Below are 7,136 nucleotides of genomic sequence, written 5' to 3' on the forward strand. Positions count from 1 at the left end.
AACAATTTCCTTTCCTTGTTGTAAAAGCTGACAGAAAAAATTCAAGTTGGAGAATACTTTTAGATTTAAGAAGTCTAAGACTGTGTTCATGCAAGCTTTATTTCTTAAGCTGGGTGGTAAATTTTAAAATTCTCATTAATCTTTCTGAAGCCAAGTTCTTTCTAAATAAGAATTAAAGCATATAAAGGATTTCTTTTGGGGGGGGGCTTGTTGTGGGGCCTGAACTCTGAGCCTGGGCTCTACCACTTGAGCCACAGCGCCAATTCAGGCTTTTTTCTTTTTACTTATGTGGTGCTGAGGAATCGAACCCAGGACCTCATGCATGCAAGGCAAGAGCTCTACCACTGAGCCACCTTCCCAGCCCCATAAAGGATTTCTTAAAAGAAAAAAAAAGCAGGCACATTTATTTAGAAAGAAAAAAGCAGGCACATTTCATTTTAAATTTTAATAAAGCCAGAAAATTTTGTTTCTGAAGTTCATAGCTAAAATACAGTGCTTGGGATTAAATTTATCAGTAGCAAATGTGAGCAACAGTAAAGTACACATGTCTATAATACCTGTCAGGAGGTGGAGATGTGAGGATTTCAGCTCAAAGCCAACCTGTACAGAAATGTCTATGAGACTCATCTCCAATGAACCAGCACAAAGCCACAAGTGGTTTCCCTTATTTGCAACAACTAGAATATGTCTGAGACAAGCAGAAAAAGGTCAGATAAGATTATGTTAAGGGAAATGAATGCCAAGATAAGGACACAATTGTGTTTTTTTTTCTTGCTTGCTATTGCTTCTAATGTATTTATAAGGTACCATGTGATTTCTTTGTTGCTTTGTATGTCCCTCCCCTATGGTATAACCCCTGTTTTCACTGTATTTGATGTTGGTATAATTTGTATAGGGGAAGGGAAAAACAAATTGTTTAAACAGGGATATAGGTTGACCCATTGCAACAATGAGATGTACAAGAAAACAGGGAAAACAAACATTACAATTTAGGTGGGGGGAACGGGAGAGTGTAGTTGTGGAAGTGGGAGGGAAAAACAAACTTTACAATTTAGGTGGAAAAACAAACTTTACAATTTAGGTCGGGGGGAACGGGAGAGTGTAGTTGTGGAAGTGGGAGGGAAGGGATGGTAGGGGGAAAAAAAAGGAGGAGACAACAATGATTCAGAAGCAATATACTCATTACCTTGCTCATGTAACTGCAACCCCTCCTCTGTACAGTGTTCTCACAATTAAAAAAAAACTTATTTAAAAAAATTCCAGAAGTGGACCAGTGTCTCAAGTGAGAGTATCACTCTTGACTAAAGACGCAAAAGTGCAGTGCCTAGATCCTAATTCAATCCCGAATACCTGCGCGCGCGCGCACACACACACACACACACACACACACACACACACACACACACACACACACACACACACACACTCATCTCTAAACAATGTAGTATAGAATATGAGTCAAATTTTACATGATTTGTGAGTCTGTGGGTTGAGGATATCTTGGATTCATTTGCAGGCTTTACACATATTCTGCAGAGAAAGCCAATAGAACCTTTGTTCAAGGTATGTTTTTGCTCTCATCCTATAGTATTTTTGCAGAAAAAAATATCTGTACTTGATTCCAGTGCCCTGCATCTTGTATATACATTTTTTCTAATTTGGGAAGGGGAAGGAAATAAAATGCTGAAGTAAGGAAAGAGCTTGACCCATTGTAACAATGAGATGTACAAGACACTATGTTAAAAATGAACTTTACAACTTTGGAAGGGGGTGGGAGGAGTTGTGGAATTGGGGAGGGAAGGGATGGTAGGGGCAAAAACAAAGGAGGGGGTAACAATTCTGGATAGGAAATGTACTCACTACCTTATTCATGTAACTGTAACCCCTCCGTACAATATTTTTACAATAAAAACATATAAAAAGAATATGTTGGTAGCTAATTTAAAACTGTCCAAGCTTACTGCATTGTCTGTGGTTGTGTAAACTTGTTCAAGCACTTTGTAAAGTAGTATGGAGGTTCCTCAAAAGACTCCACATAGAGCTCCCCTTTGACTCAATTTGGGACATTTACCCGAATGATCAGAAACAAGACCATACTAAAGCTATCAACACAACTATGTTTATTGCAGCATTATTTACCATAGCTAAGATATGGAACCAACACAGATGCTCCTCAGTAGATGAATGGATCAAGAAAATGTGGTATATATACACGATGGAATTCTATGCCTCCATCAGAAAGAATGGCATTGCCCCATTTGTGAGGAAATGGACAGACTTGGAAAAAATTATATTAAGTGAAGTAAGCCAGGCCCAAAGAAACATAGGTCCCATGGTTTCCCTAATTTGCAATAACCAGTGTATGTATTGAGTCAAGCAGAAAAAGACAGATAAGTTGAAGTTAGGCAAAATGGACCTCAAGATAAGGACTGAAGTGTTTTTTCTTGCTTTCTATTGCTTCTAATGTTTTATAAAGTGATTTTTTTTTCGGTTGTGGGGCATGAACTCTGGGCCTGGGCATTGTCTCTGAGCTCTTCAGCTCAAGGCTAGTGCTCTACTTATTTAGCCACAGTGCTACTTCCAGCTTTTTCTGTTTATGTGGTACTGAGGAATTGAACCCAGGGCCTCCTGCATTCAAGGCAAGAACTCTAACACTGAGCGACCTTCCCAGCCCAGGGTTATATGTTGTTGTTGTTGTTGCTTGGTGTGTCCCTCCCCCACGGTATAACTCCTGTTTTCACTGTAGTTAATGTTGGTATAATTTGTGGAGGGGAAGGGAAAAACAAATTGTTTAAATAGGAACCCATTACAACAATGAAATATACAAGACATTAAGTTGAAAAATGAAATTTAGAACTTTGGGGAGGAGTCGGGGGACTAGATGGGGGAGAGGGGGTGTCGCAGCAGGGATGGCAAAGGGAAACAAAGGAGTAGGCAGCAATGCTTGATAAGAAATGTGCTCATGGTAGGACGAGGCCAGGCACGCCGAGCGCAGCCAGGTTACAATCTGACTGGCTAGCCAGTCTGGAGCACCTGGGCCTCCAAGGGTAGGATCCTGGTTGCTTGTGTCCTGCTTGACAATTTACCTCTCTCCAGCTCTCTCCAGTTATGTCATGGTCCCCCAAACCCGGGGACCAGGAACCTGGTTTACTTGGTAAAAGGCGCCGTTGGCTTGCCCCACGGCCTGCCCCTCTGCTCCTCCCCACACACACACAACCGGACTCGAACCTTGGGTATTTCAGGCCACTCCTCTGTAGCTGGAGACCTGCCAGGCAGCCTCTGGGAGAAGCAGGCCCAAACCTTGTAGGGCCTCCTGCCCCAGGGACGCGAGGAGGATGAGCTGGCTCTTTCCCCTGACCAAGAGCGCCTCCTTCTCCACAGCAGGATCCCTGGTGGTGGCCTCACCAGCCTCCAACAGCAGAAGCAGTGCTTGATCGAGTCCCTCCGGAACTCCCACTCCAGTATAGCTGAAATACAGAAAGATGTGGAATACAGATTGCCCTTCACTGTAAACAACTTGACAATTAACATTAATATAGTACTTCCTCCACAGTTTCCTCAGGAAAAACCAGCAATCAGTGTTTATCCACCAATCTGACATCCTTTAATGGATAAACATGGAATATATGTTACCTCTCAATTAGTAAGCAATTTTACAATACACTCAGATCTTGGAAAGATTAGCCAGAGTCTGTTGGATGAGTTTTGGAAGAATTCTCCTGTTTTAGCTCCCACTTCAACAGCATTTCCATACCTGTATAGTAACCCAGGTGGGCTGCCTCCTTATGCTTCTTAGGGTTTTCCATTTCTTCCTGCATATCCTCCTCAAGAAGCTAACAGAACATAACTTCTTTGTTACTGACACTGTTTCTTCTTCAACAAGTTATACAACAGCCAAGTCTGCTGCTCCTACATTTGGTGTCCTTTCAAGTCGGCCATTGCCTGTTCCCACAATGGAAACTTCAACACCTATAAGCCAAAATGGTTTTGGGTACAAGATGCCAGATGTCCCTGATGCATTTCCAGAACTCTCAGAATTGTGTCACAACTCACAGATATGAATGAACAAGAGGAAGTATTACTAGAACAGTTTGAGTTTACCTCAACTAAAACAAATTATTAATGACAAGGGTGATTTAGTAAAAAGTATTGAGGAATTAGCAAGAAAACTCTCCTCTTGGAGCCCAGTTTGGAAGCCAAAAGGCAAACTGTTTTAGATAAGTATGAGTTACTTACACAAATGAAATCTACGTTTGAAAAGAAGAGGCAGAGACAACATGAACTGAGTGAGAGTTGTAGTGCAAGTGCCCTACAGGCAAGATGGAAAGTCGCTGCACATGAAGCTGAGGAAGAATCTGATAATATTGCTGAAGATTTCTCGGAGGGAAAAACTGAAATAGATGATTTTCTCAGTAGCTTCATGGAAAAAAGAACAGTTTGCCACTGTAGAAGAGCCAAGGAAGAGAAACTTAAACAAGTGATAGCAATGCACAGCCAACTTCATGGTCCATTACAGATTTTCCTGAAAACATGGACCGCCAAGAGAGAAATGAGACATAAAACTAAGTACATTATTTTAGATTTAAGGTTTGTAAGTTGGCATTTCATTGAAATGGCTGAATTCAGATGTACTCTACATTGTTTAAAGAACTGAGATTGTTTTTTATATAGATTAGAATGATTATGATCTTTGCTTGGAAAATTTTTCTGCAGTATTTGCACTAAAAACGCCTATTTATCATTGATAAATCCTGTCCTTTTAAAATTTCACTGCTATTCTTATAATTAAATACCTTATGCATGTGATTTTAGTTTTAATATTTTATGAAAAGTACTTAATCTTGTACTTTTAATTTGAAACTGCCTCATTTCTTTATCAAGAATGATATCTTCTTTAGATTATTTTCCTCTCAGTAATTTTTAAGTACTTTCAGCTATGGAAAGATACCCACACCCTCTCTTTTTCTTTCTTTTTGAATAAAACTTTCAAAAGCAATTTGTTTTTAAATATTCATAATACCAGAAAATATCAAACCAGCCAATGTGCCAGATATATACCTATAACATATAAATATACCATATATATATATATATATATATATATATATATATCTTTAATAAATAAAAAAATTCAAAAAATGTCTTAATTACATTGCTCATGTAATTGTAACCCCTCTGTATGGTATTTTCACAATAATAAAACTTTAAAAAATTAATTTAAAAAAAATTTAAAAAATATCTCCATGGAAACCTAATCACCTTTTTAATCCTTTCACAAGTCCTCTAAACTGAATGATATATTTTACATGTTACTCTGCTACCCCTACATATATTTTATTGTCCTAAGGAAACTCTTTAAAAGATAGTCTATTGATTGATATTTTGTGTGTCAACTTCCCAAAATATGTTCTGCCCTCAATCCAACTAAAAAATTCTCATCTTCATCTTCCTTTTTGAAAAGTGAACACCTGTCATTTAGATAAGAATCAATACATGATTTCATTCACCAGATATTCAAACTGTCATCTCAGTTGTCAGGAATAATAGAGTTCAATCAATATACTCATTTATTCTAGATCAAACTCTTTGATACATTCTCATGGCATTGATAACAAAACCAAGCATCAACATATATGACTTTATTTCATCTCATGTTCTCTCTGGAATGTTTAGAAAATTGTCTCTTAAATGTACAGCCACAGAGTAGCTATATTTAGTTGATTAATAAATTATTTTATTTACTAATCTATTTATTTCAGTAATGGGACTTGAACTCAGGGACTCAGTGTTATTGTTCCTTAAATTTTATGCTCATGGCTAGTGCTTTACCATTGCAGCCACATAAGAGGCTTACAGATTTACATGCCTGTGTGGGAATCGAGTCATGATCTGAGATGTCAGCCTCCTGAGTAGCTAGGACTACAGGTATGAGCCACCAGTGCCCAGTTTTATACTTAGTTTATTTTAAATTAGATTTATTCAGAAAGGCATCTAAGCAAAAATGCTATTTTTAATATTTTAAGATCCAAACTACCTCCAGAGTCCTCTCCTCATTGTTGATGGACTCATTTGCCCAGGGATGACTATTATTTGGGTCCTTATAAGAAATTTATGACAACATGTGAAAAGAAACAAATTTGTAATTTTATACTGGAAAGTCAGAGTCTAATTTGCAGGACTAAACATAGTGAATACTCTCCAGCTGTGAACGCGTGAAAACTATAGACAAGGATGATCAAGAATGGCCTCAGCTAGGATTCTAACCAGTGAATTCGAGGCTAGTAACCAGGGCAAATACAAGGCTTCATGGTTCAAATTTGATAATGAACTCTAAGGGGAGCAATGGACAATCATCTAAAAGACTAGCTGGGAGTGGGATTCTGCAGACGTTGTTGGTCATGAGCTTTTCCAACCTAATAGGGATTGAGATTTATTTACACATAATCTCTCCAGAAGAGGTCACTAACACCATGACTGTCCATTCATTGAATTGTGTCACACTAAACAATGTCATTTCATCAAAAGTGATTTAGAATTACCAAGATCATCTTGAAAGACATTTAAGATGACTCCTTTCTTTATTCCTTCTGAAAAACTTTGATGGATGAATCTGGGAAGATGAAGGACAAAGTTCACTCACTTTTGAGGCTGGGAAGGTGGCTCAGAGTGGTCGAGTGCTTGCCTCCAATACATGAGGCCCTGGGTTGGATTCCTCAGCACCATATAAACAGTAAAAACAAAAACAACAACAACAACAAAAACAAAGGCCAGAAGTGGCACTGTGGCTCTAGTGGTAGTGTTCTAGCCTTGAGCTGAAGAGCTCAATGACAGTAACCAGGCCTAGAGTTCAAGCCCCACAACACACAAAGAAAAAAAAATCACTTTTTTTTTGTTATTGTTCTCTTATGCCCGACAATGTTTTCTTCTCATAAGAATTTTGTTGAATATGAGATTCTAAACTTCTCTTTCTTTTTTAGTTTTGCTCTATTTTGTTATGTCTTTCTTCCATACTTTAAATATTCTCCTCCATTTAATTGTTGCTTGGAAAAATATAGAAGATTTTGATAAAATCTTTATCTTTGTCCCTCTGAAGTAAGGCTCCACTATGTGTGATTTTTCTTTCTTTTTTTAAATTT

At 38.2% G+C, this 7,136-nt stretch overlaps 1 pseudogene; it reads left to right on the forward strand.

Moving 5' to 3' along the window:
• Window positions 1-3,335: 3,335 nt before the first annotated feature.
• LOC138831303 (vacuolar protein sorting-associated protein 37A pseudogene) lies at window positions 3,336-4,587 on the forward strand (annotated as a pseudogene).
• The last annotated feature ends 2,549 nt before the right edge of the window (window positions 4,588-7,136 follow it).

Source organism: Dipodomys merriami, unplaced genomic scaffold, assembly GCF_024711535.1.
Source record: "Dipodomys merriami isolate MVZ:Mamm:240054 unplaced genomic scaffold, mDipMer1.0.p SCAF_1911, whole genome shotgun sequence".
Taxonomy (NCBI): domain Eukaryota; kingdom Metazoa; phylum Chordata; class Mammalia; order Rodentia; family Heteromyidae; genus Dipodomys; species Dipodomys merriami.